This window comes from Condylura cristata, unplaced genomic scaffold (genome assembly GCF_000260355.1).
Source record: "Condylura cristata isolate star-nosed mole 26May11 unplaced genomic scaffold, ConCri1.0 scaffold00004, whole genome shotgun sequence".
Lineage (NCBI taxonomy): Eukaryota > Metazoa > Chordata > Mammalia > Eulipotyphla > Talpidae > Condylura > Condylura cristata.
This window is the reverse complement of record NW_004567105.1, coordinates 71,968,898-71,982,107: the sequence shown is the minus strand read 5'-3', so window position 1 is coordinate 71,982,107 and position 13,210 is coordinate 71,968,898. Positions and strand designations below refer to the sequence as shown.

The 13,210-nt window shown below is 41.2% G+C and overlaps 1 protein-coding gene across 3 annotated transcripts in view; it reads right to left on the bottom strand.

The window, feature by feature from the left end:
- The window catches only part of GADL1 (glutamate decarboxylase-like 1), a 573,172-nt gene extending 563,755 nt beyond the window's left edge, over positions 1 to 9,417 (bottom strand). For all 3 annotated transcript variants that reach the window (XM_012720584.1, XM_012720585.1, XM_012720586.1), the window contains exon 1: positions 9,268 to 9,417. The gene's annotated coding sequence lies outside the window, so the exon portion shown is untranslated. The remainder of the gene's footprint in view (positions 1 to 9,267) is intronic.
- Positions 9,418 to 13,210: the final 3,793 nt, after the last annotated feature.

Sequence of the window (13,210 nt, the reverse complement as noted above, 5' to 3'; positions counted from 1 at the left end):
ATCAAACAAGAATGAGACCACAAGTAGAAAAAAGGAAAAACAATATTTCCAGTAAGAGGGAGTTTCCACGGTTCAAGAGAGAAAGTGGAACACTTATATGAGATACTAACTTAAAAGGGTCCCCAGTGCTGACAATACAAGTCAGCGTGAGGGTGACTACACTGAGATCCTACTGAGTAATAGGCACCCTCCTAACATTACCCCCATTACTCTTATAAGGAAAATGAGTTGTCACCACCCCCGCTTTATGGTTGAAAGTCACAAGTTAGAAAAATTTGAATTCTAGAGAAAAGGAATCTGAGTTCCTGACCTAACAGCCCTAACCTACTTACACCAAAACTTCTCTTACTTACGCCACTATTATTTGGAATGAGGTGGATATGTCTTCCTCCGACAGGAGCTAAAGCCTCTAACCTGACCAGTTTCTATATCACAAATTACTAGGATAAAGATAGTGTTTAAATTTAGGGAATTTGTGCCATTTTACATGAGTGTTTCTCCTTGATGGCATTTAGCATGCTTTGACTTCTGGTGCTTTTCGAAGCTCACCTCCTGTTACACTCTAACACCAACAATGGCAGCTTCCTAGCGCTTCAGTAAATATGTTACATGGGCAACATCCTGACAGTTTTGGTGGGATAAGACTAAATCTATCCAGGAAGAAAATGTCATTTTCTGTTTTCATAACAGACTTTTGAAGAAACCTGTCATATTACTATCCTTCTATATAAAAGCCTACATTGCATAGGATGAGTTGCTAAGCCAAAGGAAATCAATAAATATGCCAGTGTGGTTCATCTCAATTCCAGTTTTCTCGGCTTCCAATTTCAAAATAGCTACCTCTGTCATTGCACATTGCTATTATAAGAAAAATGATCAATGTTTTAGATTGTGATCCAAGACCTTAATCTCTTAAGAATTATGGAGACAATGACTGTATGCCCAGATCCTCCAGGGTCAACCTGATTTCAGATGTTTTTCAGTTACACCCTGGGGTCCTTATCTGTGACTCACCCCAGTATCTTAGAATGCATTTTTGTTTCCCACTTAAAATAATAAAACTTAGTTTCCTCCCATCTAAAAATGTGCTCTCTCAGCTTTTTCAATGGATTTAATCCAGATAACCTGAACCCTGCCCTCGTCCTTTTTCACTCACAGTTCTGCCTTTTTCTCTAATTCTGAAGGGCTTTAATACATTTATATTAGGTCACTGTTTAACCTAAGGGGGTTATTATGATGGTTGCCTGTGTGTATATATATATGTGTGTGTGTATGTGTGTGTGTGTGTATATATGTATATACATATATATATATATATATATCCATCTATCTCCCAGCTTAGACTGTGAATCCATTGAAATCTGGGACCCCATGGAATTTGCTTTGATTTATGTGCCAAACAATCAGTCAGTGCACTAGACATATTCAATAATCATGTTTCAATAACAAAAATAAGTAAAAATGTCTTTGCTCATAAATAAGTACAAAAATTAGATTTCTGGGCACTACAGAAAAAGCTGAATCTATTTAAGATGGACCTCCCAGGCAACATGAGTGGCTTGGCAGGGATGGGCAGTAAGGAGGAAATTGTACTAATGGAGAAGATGAAAAGAGGCCAGTGACAAATGTTAGCTTCCAATTCTGTCTAGAGCACATCTTGTCCACAGCAATAACAGAAAGCTAAATTTAGCAGCTAGAGGTGCAGGCCAAGGGCCAAGGGCAGACGTAGTAGAATTAGCTAGAAATTTAAAAAAATTTAAAGTTAAAGAATGTAGAATTAAGCTTAAATCCTATACTCAAAGAACACCTTCTAGAAAAACAAGTCCATTCATTTCAAGAACAGAAATATGGGTCAACGGAGAGATTACCTTCTCATTCGATAAAAAGCTAATTGCTTGACACTCTTGTTGGTCAATAATGTAAGATGTGATCATGGTATGTGTATTCTTTTCAGGGCTAAGTGTTTTCTTGGAGTTTGCACCAGAGACTTGGGGCCTTTAAATTGGATACTTAACTAATTAAATCAGGCAAAATTTCAAGGATACCCAAATAGACGCATTTTTTATTTTTATCCCCTAGCAGTGGGGATAACTGTAGAAAACTGTAGATTACCCTAGCAGGGGAAGGGGAACTTATCTTCAAGTGACGTGAGAGCAAGCTCGGGTCCAGGCCCGTAGCACCCACATCCATCAGTCTGAGTTTATCCCACCTGCAGTCAAAGTCACCTCTAAAAGTTAGATTTTCCCAGAGTTCAAAGGAGGTCTACAGTTTGCATATATCTTAACTTAGAGAAAGCCGGATGCTTCTTTCCCCAAGTTTTTTTTCTTTTGATCTGTGATTTTTTTTATTTTTGCCTTGGTTGACAAAAGATAGTACATCCTTTCTTGGCATTCTGCACCCCCAACTTAGTCACCAGAAGCAGATGGCTACAAACATGTGATCAAACTTATTTTTTAATGACTTTTTATAAAGTCAACATATCAATACATGAAAGCAGACCGCCTAGTATTCTAAAATAATAAGCACTTCAAAACCCTCCCATGTTTGAAGTGAAAACTTCGCTCTAGTGCAATCCGTCCATCTCTCAGTGCTCAGCTGCTCCACCGGCCTATAAAAGTTTCCCATCTTTTGTTCCCACTGTTCATTAACTGAGGGCACAATTGTTTCCAGTTCTGTTCCCCTCTAAGTAAGCAGACCTTTACAATGGCAGCTTGATGAGTGCAGATCATATAAGGAAGCTTTGCAACTCACATGTGGCCACCACTATGTTCTCCTTTCCTTTAAAGACACTAATATCAGCTACTCCTGGTTTTCCAAATTCTTGATGCTGTTTCCCACTCTCGTTAATTAAGTCCTTTGTTGATATAAATAAGGTTTTGGTTTAACTGAGCTCAGCAAAAGGAAAAAATGTGTTTGTGTTTGTTGAAGTACTTTAGGGGCAAACTAGAGAAATAACAATTAGAAGAGCTCAAGCTCACAGAGGAGGGGCTTTATGGTAACACTGCAGAATTTCAAAAGTTTGGAGCACATAGAAGCAGATATCCAGCCTCAGGGAGGGAAAGGAACTTTCTGGAGACTAGAAAATTATGAGAATGTATTCAGTAAAAGCTCTTACATACTCTCTCCATGCCCACCGACTTTGCTTCTCAGCACCTGCAGGTTCAGCCAGCAGACAGACTCTCCATCCCAAACACCTAGAAGATGGGATAATTTGGGGCTGAAATCCAGCTGTGTTCCAGGTGGCCATAACCGGAGATGGGAGCACAGAGAAAAACTGTAGAGGCTGGAGAACCAGATTTTAGGATGGGGAGTCACAGACTCATTAACTGATCAAACACCTCTAAAACAGTTCACCAAAGAACAGCATCTTGTAAAGGATAAACACCAAAATATCTAAGCACTGTGATCCCATGGACAGTGGCAGGAGCGAGGTTGGCAGTGGTGATAAAACATGGGTTGCTTTTGAGTCAGTGTCTTGAGTCATTTGAAAGGGAAAGGGCCCTTTCTGGCTTGTCAAAGGGAAAGTCACAGGCCAACTTCTTAGTTCCTCTTGACTTTAGATTCACAATGTAAATGGACTTCTACTGAGTTTGATATGTGATTTTCCACTGTGCCAAATCCATATATTAATAAATGTAACAAAATTCACTTAAGGTGTAACAGATATGACTTAATGGACATGTGTTGTTGGTTTTATCCATTTCTTTCAAATTTCAAAGAATTGAAACATGATCGGTGTATGTCAGTTTGTAAATGTAATAAAGATATTATTTTTAAACCAGCACCAGCCAGGTGTTCATTATTCCCTGCATCCTTCCCTCTCCAAGATGTTAGGACACTTCAAGCTCATTGCCTGCATGAAAGGACACACCCTGATAGAAAGTTGGAACAATGAAGTTTTTACAAGGCAGGGAGAGAGGCACCCTAGAACACCCAGACCTGCCTGTTCTTAATAGGTTCTGCTACCTGCTGCATCAAGACATAACATATAAGACCTTTCATGGAAAAGAATTTTAATACAATTAATGTACAATACAGAAAGGATAAAGAATAGTTTCCAAACTTAGCACCCAGTTACCCATCCCTTTGTGAGGAAATGTCCAGCCAAATAAACAGGATTGGCCCAAAGCAAGGCCCAAAAGCCTGCCACAAGGCTAAAGCACTGTCTGGCAGGTACCATAGAAAAGGGCCAGAAACAGACAAGCCTGGGAGGAAAAGAGCAAAATCAAAACCAAAATGAAAGCTGCTCACCTCCCCATGAGCCTCTCACCCACGTCTGTTTCAACCAGTCCAGGACTAAGAAACAAGTACAGTTTCTTCACATGTCTCTATGCAACATGTGCATAGAGGCCTCCTCCTGCTCTCCATCCTGCTGCCTTCCTCTTCAGTCTCTTCTCCCTGCTCAGTTCCACCCTTCCTTGGGTGGGACAGGGAACCAAGAACCTCCTCTTTTCCTGGGACCACCTATTACATTGTGATGAAGGATGAGAGGCCAGGTAAAGTCCATCTTTAGTGTAGAATTCATTGTTGGGAACAGGGGAGGTTGTTGCATGAGTGGGGTTTCCCTGAGAGCTATAGATTTCTCAGGGCTGGCTAGGAGGCAAATTAAATATTTGGGCAATAGCAAATCCTCCAGATTGTGACCTTATACGCTTTCTCTTGGTCTGAGCCCCCAATAGGCAGGAAACGGTCACAGGGCAGTATAAGGAAAATGGAGTAACTCAGGCTCTTTTTCGCCTCCAGCCACTAACCTCTACAGCCACCACCTGAAGCTTTGTTGTCCTCCTTTCATTACCACATGTGATACCATATTATTGTAAGAAAACACTTAGAAGTGTGAGCACAGGGCACATGTACCTATGAATAGGGACTCCCGGGTAGGGAAGATCACAAGGGGGATCATGGAGGCTGGAGGCTGGAAGCTCTGTAGCTACCCATCACCTCCCTGCCTGCTGGTCTGCCTGTGTATCCAGTTCCCTGCTTCAGCATTAAAAGCATGTCAGATATGCCTAAGACTCCAAGATCCCTTTTCCATTTGCCCACATCAACCATGAACCTGTCCAGTCTGGGATGGTTGCTCCTATGGCAGGAAATGGTCAGCTGATCTCTACTGCTCATGTGAATGGCTCTGCCTAGAGTTGAGGCAGAGCCTACACGCCAGTGTCCAAGTAGTATCAACACATTCCCAGAAAGGAAAACAAAACCAACCGGTACTGTTCTTGGTCTGTCCTCCCCTTCAGTGGGTCTGCTGTGGGGCCCAGGGAACAGAATTGATAATAAACTCAGCAGGTGATGGCTATAAAGCTCAGTATGAAGCTGCTGGTCCAGCAGAAGAGAGAGAGAACAAAGAAAGTGGAACAATATGATAGGCTGAATTAAAAGATATGAAAATGCTCTGTGAAAACAGAGGATGTAGCAGGATTGGAAGGTCAAATGGGGTTAATTAGAGGGGTTAATTGAAATTTCTCAATGGAGCTGGATAGAGGGTATAATAGCTATCCTCAGGTCTAATTCTAGAAACCTCTGTTTATCCATTCTCATATCCTCCTCCTGCAGTAAGTGTAATAATGAGTATGTGTTGGTTACTCAAATTCCCATAGCTCTCGGAAATTTCTAGACCATTGATCAAGAGACTTTCTCATTTGCAGAAAGGGATTAATATGTTTCCCTATTCGTTTCTCAGGGTTCTGGTATGAATCAAAGGCAGGAAAGCTTATGAGCATCCTTTGTTGTCTGGCAAGTGATTTATACACATAGAATAATTATTATCACCCTCAGTCAGTGGATCCATTTTCACATTCACACCATCCACATATGTCTGGGTGCTACTTCCCCCAGCAGCTTTGTCACAAAATGTGTGAAAAAGTACAGAGTACATGCACAGTTTTTCTAAACCTCACTTTGGATGGTGCAGCAACTAATAGTCATGCAATAAACTTTTATTAACTAATTAATTGATAAGCTTTTCCAATTACATCAATCTCCCCTGGAGCTGAAATGGACTTGCTTGACATATTCTGGTTCTTACACCATTTCCCCTACTGAATATATGATCTCACAGTAACAAGGAGATATTGATTCTTTTCCTCAAAGAAGATATAAAACCTCCCTGAGTGACACAACCTAAGGTGAATTGCCTGAAATGTCCTTATTGAATATGCGGAGGGCTAGGGGTCCTTGTAAGCCATTGATTTGCTGATCGGATTATCTCCATTGCTTTGTCTCCTATTCTACATGCCCCTCAATGTGGATGGAATAATCAGATTCCTGCGATTGTTTTCTTGAGCTGGGCAAGCTCTTCCTGATGACAGTTGCTGCTGTGGTGTCTTGCCCAACAGTTTCAGAGCAAGCCTGTCACCGGGAAGCCTGTGTGGGATCTCTAGCTGGTTTGCTTGACTTGCTTTGTTTCTTGCTAAGTATCCTCAGAAGGGGGACACACATTGGAAGCCTGCTGTGTGTAATTAAGAGATAATTGTAGTTGTCTCGGCATTTTTGTGCTGCTATACCATTAGCTTATTTGCAAGTGATGCCTGAATGTGGTTAGGATGACGATTTCGAAATGAATAAAGACTGCGTTGTGAAAGATGAAATGTGTGATCCATTTGAAAGGGCACTTTACCTTGCTTTGCTAAAATAGGCTACATTTCAGTTTGGTGTTTTTAAATGAAGCTTGGAGTTTTAAAATTAAGCTGACTCGCTTGGGTTTCTAGGGGTGATCATGACATATTTTGTTCCACTGTATACAATCTTATTTCTTTTTATTCCATGATTCTCCTTCCTCAGAGATGGGTGAGGCCATCCTTGGACAACTGGATATGATGAAATGCATTCTACAGCAGTGAATAATGATTTCCAATGAATTTTGGAGCAAGTCTATTCAATTTCATTACCATTAGCTAGATGAAGAAATTATCTGTTTTATCCTGGGTGTGACTTTTCACTGTTCTACTATATGATGAATGTTAGTGAGTTACTTATGGGAAAAATAATTCTAAAACAATATGCTGAAACTGTTATTCATCATAGTAGAAAAGTGATAAATCAAAGAAGAAAGGCCAAAGTTGGGGGGCTGCTTAGAGTAAAATAAGGCGCATAATTCCTGTTTCATTGTTTTTGCCATTGATTTATATGTCATTTATGTTTGGATTGGGCTCTTTCCAGTACGACTTATAAAAGTCTGTAGCCAATTCTAAAGGATAAGGCTGTGCTATGTAAGCAAATACACACCCCCGATGTGTATTTGGTGAAATTGTGTTATTGTCTAATGGGTCCAGGCAGAGATGTTGCTATAGCTTCACTTAGGCTCTTGACACAAGTAAAGGAATGTGAAAAATTGACACCATACCTGAGGAGAAATTCAGTTTTCATTGAACAGAATTGTATGAACTTGTTATCCCCTAACAGTGCTCATCTGATTAAGATTTGATATCTTTTCAGCTTTTAGAGATGCCTAAAAGAGAGCTAACAGCTCTTACATCTAAAAAGAGAGAGGACTTTATTTGTTCTTTTGCAATAATTATACCCCTTTGCTATGGTAATGGCTACCATAAATAGCATCATCTTAGAATTGTCATGATCAATTATTTATCAAGTCCTCCTTCATTGCTTACATAGATTGTAGAGATTTATAGAGTTGATTAGATACAGCCACTGTTCTCAATAGCTTCTAGTCTAAAGGCAGAGCCAATTCAGAAAATCATAAAAGACACTATTCTCTTGAAACTCAAAATTGCCAGATCATCATACTGTATTTTTGTATCCCGTCAAGAGTCTCCCATTCCAAATGGACTTTCCCAAAAGTCAGCCTCTGAAAGCAGAATTTGCTTGCAGTTACTTTGGGAGGTGATTTCGGGAAGTACAGTGAGAGAATAGGAAATGAAAAAGGAAAGGGGGGAAAGCCAATAGAGTGTGAATTAGCAAGTCGCTGCTGTGGGCAACAGGGGCTCAGTCTGCGGGGACCTGCTGAGCCTGGGTGAAACAATCTCAGAGTTGTCCCTTCTCCCAAAGGGCTGAGGAAACATGGATGCTTCACCAATGCCCTGCCCTGGCATGGTTGAGTGTTGCAAGTGGGGAAATTTAATCCCAGGCACTGTGGGCATCCTCCTCACACAGGCCAGACCTATCCCACAGCAGAGAGAAGCAGGGAGGGGCTTTGTGGGGGGGAGGAGAAGCAGTTTTGCAAGTATAGGAATTCTCCACAGAAGGAGCAGGCAATCTCCATAGCGGTTATGGGGGAGGTGAGTGGGACACTTTTCCACCATGTAAACTTGTAACACCTAGGATTCCAAATATTCTTTTCACCATGTTAAGGCACCATATACTTTGCTTGTACTCAAAATGATACAGAGCAATGTCTAATTTAGTCTTGAATGGCCTATTCCTGACTTTGAATAGCCTAGAAATTAGCACCCATATCTGGAACATTTCTTTTATCACAAGTGTGATACATGGGTAGTTTTACTTATCGTCATTTTTTTTTCCTTACAGGACAATGGGCACTTAAGAAGAGGTTTCCATCTCCTATAAGGAAATTATCTCAAAGTGAAGTCTGTGCTAACCAAATAGCAGATAATTTTGTGTCACCAAGCAATGGTATATTGTGTTTCTGAGGTTATTGTCATGCCCAACAGTTTCAGTCTAATTTGATTTCAAAAGCATGAATCCAATAAAAATCTAGATCTAAGATCGTCTTCATGACAGAGGATAGTCAGTTTCAAGGATTTCCCCCAATTTCTTGAAAGTTAATCTGGATGACTTAGAGCTGTACCACAATTTAAATGGTCAGAGGCAAGATGGAACTAGGCAAAACCAGCAAAAGTCAACATTCTCACACTCTTCTGGAAGCAAATCAGAGGAAAAGAGCTAAAGTAGGTGGACAGGCAAACAAATATGATTATCTTTTATTAGCACTTAAAAAGAAAGCCTGTTGGAACCAGGGCACATGAAGAGACAGCAGGGAAACAAAAATCAGACCATGCTGATTTATCATGTAGGGTTCCAGCAAAATAACACAAGACACAAGACTTAGTAATTTGAGGAGAGTTGTAAGAAATAGGTTATTTATAAAAGTGTGGGCAGGATTAAGGCAACCACAATGGACAAGTATAATGTTCAGGGCTAGTAACAGCAGCAGGGAGTCAAAGACGTTACCAGAAATCAGAGAGAGAATTGTGAGTAAAGAGAGTCACCTGGCAGGAGCTGGGTCAGTGTGTCCACACTGATGACCCCAGCAGAGAGGATGATGGAAAAAAAAGATCCCAAACTCACCTGCCAGTACTTCCCACTGGACACATTGCCAGAAGCCAGAGGTCAGGGGCCACCTAGATATGATCCATCCAGGTCAGCCAACAGGAGCAGAGGGTATAGTGGAGAGTGATCCAGAGGGCAAAGCAGAAACCCAGTACTATCACTGTATGAGAGAAGCTTGCGTGACTCATATGCGAAATGGACAGGAGGGACCTCCACCCCCTGCACTTTCCTGCACTTTCTGAGTTGTCCGGATGCTGACTTGAGTTAGGGCAAGAAGTGAGTCATCCCATTAGCCAGTAAGGTGTCCCCTAATGTTGGGTGTGAGAGAAAGGATACTCAGTCACTCCAATGATAGAAATCTAAAATGTCAGGACGTCATTTATAATCCTAAAGAGTCTGTGTTGCTCCCTAAGTTCCATTAATTTATGACAGACTTCAAGAGGAGAGTCCCCATAACCATAAATTAGTAGCATCCCTCTACATACCTGGACATTTGTAGAATTTGACCTTGTGCTTCAGAGGCTTTAGCAGTCTCCATGGTGCTCCCAAGTATAATTGCATTAGGCTAGTAGCAACTGCTTATAATTCCCTGGGGGAAATGAATGATGTTCTGTAACAAGGCTCTGCCTCAAGTGAAATCAATTAAAAATGAAATACATATAAGTGAAAGAAAGGAAGAGTTCTCTGTTCTCTCATTCTGAAACTTTGCGCTCATGGCTACTTCAGCATCCTGTTATGAGGAGGGGTCCTTTTTCTCGGTGATGGTTTGTACCAACTTTTTGCACAGTGGCTTAAGAAAATCCTGTGTGTTTTACTGCGGAGGCAGCAGGTAATGCTAAGCCTCAGAGAGCTGGTGGAACTTGGACTGTGACGGCAATTTCCCTTGCTTGAGAGGAACTCTCTGTTAGATAAGAAATTGAGCACTCCTTTCTCCTCTGCCATATGGTGCTGCGGTATCATTGAAATTCAAAAAGCCAAATTTCATAGCCTGAGAATTGCAGTTGGTAGACACTCCTAATCACTTTAGTGATATAAGTAGGTACAGAGAAGCATAATAATTTCCGTGAAAACCTTGCTTTCAGAATCTGATAAGAAAACCTCCAGACCTAATGTTTTCTATCTTCTGCATCAAAAGAAAGACTCAGAAAAAAAGACACCAAGGGAACAGGCTTAAGCAAATTGATACTATTAGCACAGTAACAAAAAATGCTATAGTGCTGACCAACTGTTTGGAACCCTTTAGAATGAGACCTATTACGGCAGGGTTCTCAAATCCACAGAAAGAAATCCATTAAGCTTTAATTCCCATAGATACTGTTAATGTTTAATAAAAGTCATAACTGAAAAAGAGGAGGTGAGTCTGAAGCCAAGTTATTTGATAGAAGAGTTTTTACTGAATAGCAAAAGAATTCCAAGAGGCATTTGCTAAAGATAAATAAATATATCTAGAGTAGGTAGGGCTGAATATTCCACTGTACGAGTACTAGTAGAGATTTATGTGCTGAAATATTTTTTAAATTTTAATAATACAAGAAGGCAAGTTCTAAGAAACACAAGCAGTTCCCTCTCCTTTAGGCTGAGAGGAAATGGAGCGTGCACATGCATAATCTGGCCCTTAGGAGAGCAAGGGGAAGACTCGGTTGCCATTCTGAGCAACTGTGAGAATGGAGAGCTTGAGAGGACAGAGATGCAAACATGCCCTCATAGGTTTGTTGGGAGAATTGTCCTTTCTGCACCTATCAAGATTTCTTTGGTTAAAAAGAAGAGGAGGAGGAGGGAAAGGAGTAAAGTTATTAGCTTCAGTAGGAGTAGTTTGGCTTCTGGTGCAGCTTAATCCAGAGGTTTAAAGATATCGTTGGAGTAAAATTTATTCTTTTCATCTTTCAGCATCACTCCTTCACAACAGGCTTTATTTTGAGCTCTCCTGGTAGAGATGCAGCAAAGGAAACTTCTCCTCTTCTCAGTGTTTTCTCTTGCTCCCCTTTAACAAATGTCTAACCTGTGGCTGGGCGTAAAGCCTCTTGGGATAAAGACTATGTTTCCCTGCCTCTACTGCAGTTAAGCAGAGCTATGTGACTTAAGTTCTGACCAATGAGCTATGAGGAGAAATTTCACGAGAAATTTCCAGAGAGTAGAAATTTCCAGAAAGAAGCAACCAGCTGGACCCATCAGATGGAGTCACACATCAAGTTTGATTGATAGAGGAAGAGAGACAGAAAGCAGACTTTGATGACAAGGAAGGCCCTATATACCTGAATTGCTGACCTCCAGACTTCACGTACATGAGACAAAATACATTTCTTTTTTTTTTTTTTTTGAAAGATTTATTTATTTATGCATACAAACCTGGGGTACAGGCCAGAGGTGCAGAGCAGGGGTGCGGGGGCGGTAAGAGAATTCACCAGATACAAGAGTTGGGAGCAGAACAGGCAGATCTACTGAAATACACTGCTGAGAGAGCAGCGGGTGGATCAGGAGAGGTCTGCTGTGCCAGGTGGGTCAGCTCCCTGGCTGGGATCAAACTCATGCTGCGGTGGCTGCAGTAGCTTCATAGTACTGGGCTTTTAACTCATTGTACCACCAGGGAGGGCCAAGACAAGATACATTTCTATGTTGTTTACATGATTGTAAAATTGGGCTTCCCTGTCATTTTAGAATTTGTTATTAGTTATTATCAAGTTAGTTATTATTAGTTATTATTAGTTATTTGTTATTATCAAGCACTAGTGCATGCTATACCTGCTTCTTCTCTGCTGCCCTAGAAAGTGTTTCATTTCAGCTTCTCAGTGCCTCTGTCTGAGTCATGGCCCATCCACTGTGGCCTGGAGCTCTGACATGTTAAACAGGAGCCAACTGGAACAGAGAGTCCTGGCCTCTCCATATGAGCTGCACAGACTGAGCATCAGGGCAATTTACCAGAAGGGAAGCACTGGTAAATGCAGAATGTCCAGTTCCTTCCCAAGTCAAATTTTTCACCCAATTTCCTGAATTCTATCAAAGATGCCATCATTCTCCTAGACCTACTTTATATATAATGTGTTACTTCTTGACATGGTCTCTTCTCTAACACCTCTAAATAAGAATAAAGATGCAGATACAAGACACACTTAATATTTGATAGCACAATGTTTAGAAGGAGAATAAATGACTTTATGCACCCACAGGTTCCTGAGAAAAGTGTTTTAATAACTGTTAAAAACATAATGGTTAAAAGTACACAAGTCAGAGCCCTCCCTGGTGGCGCAGCGAGTTAAAGCACAGCACTAAGAAGCTAAAGACACTTTAGCATAAGTTCAATCACCCCGGAGGTGATCCGCACGGTGCGGCAGACCTTTTCTGACCCACCCACTGCTCCCCTCAGCAGTGTACTTCATCAGTCAGCCTGTTCTGCTCCCCACTCTGTCTCTGATGAATCCTCTTACTGCCCTGCACCTCAGGCCTATACCCCTGTTCTGTATGCAAAAATAAATAAAAATCTTTAAAAAAGTACACAAATCAACAAAATAACTGATCAGTATTCTTTAAAAATGTCAAGGTTATGAAGGACAAGAAGACTGTCTAACAGTCACAGATTAGAGGAACCAAGGGGTCATAATAACTATGGAGCAGAATCTACGGTGGCCAGTCGTACTCCCAACCCCTGGGGTCCATGCACTCATGTGATCCCCTCCCCTTGACTGGTTTCTAACCAACAGAATCTGGCAATGGTAATGGGATGTCATTTCTGTGATGACACACTATATAAGACCAGTATTGGTGACTCACTCAAGAGATCTCTCTTCTAGTTGCCATTGAAGAAAAGGTCATTTGGGGAGGTTGCAGGGTGCTGAGGGCAGCCTCTCCCAGCAGAGTGACCTCCAGCCACCTGCAAGGAGAAACCAGTGTTCAGCCCTAAAGTTTCAAGGGGATGAATGCTGCCGACACCTCTGTAAACTTGGAGCTGGACTCTTTCCTGTATAGC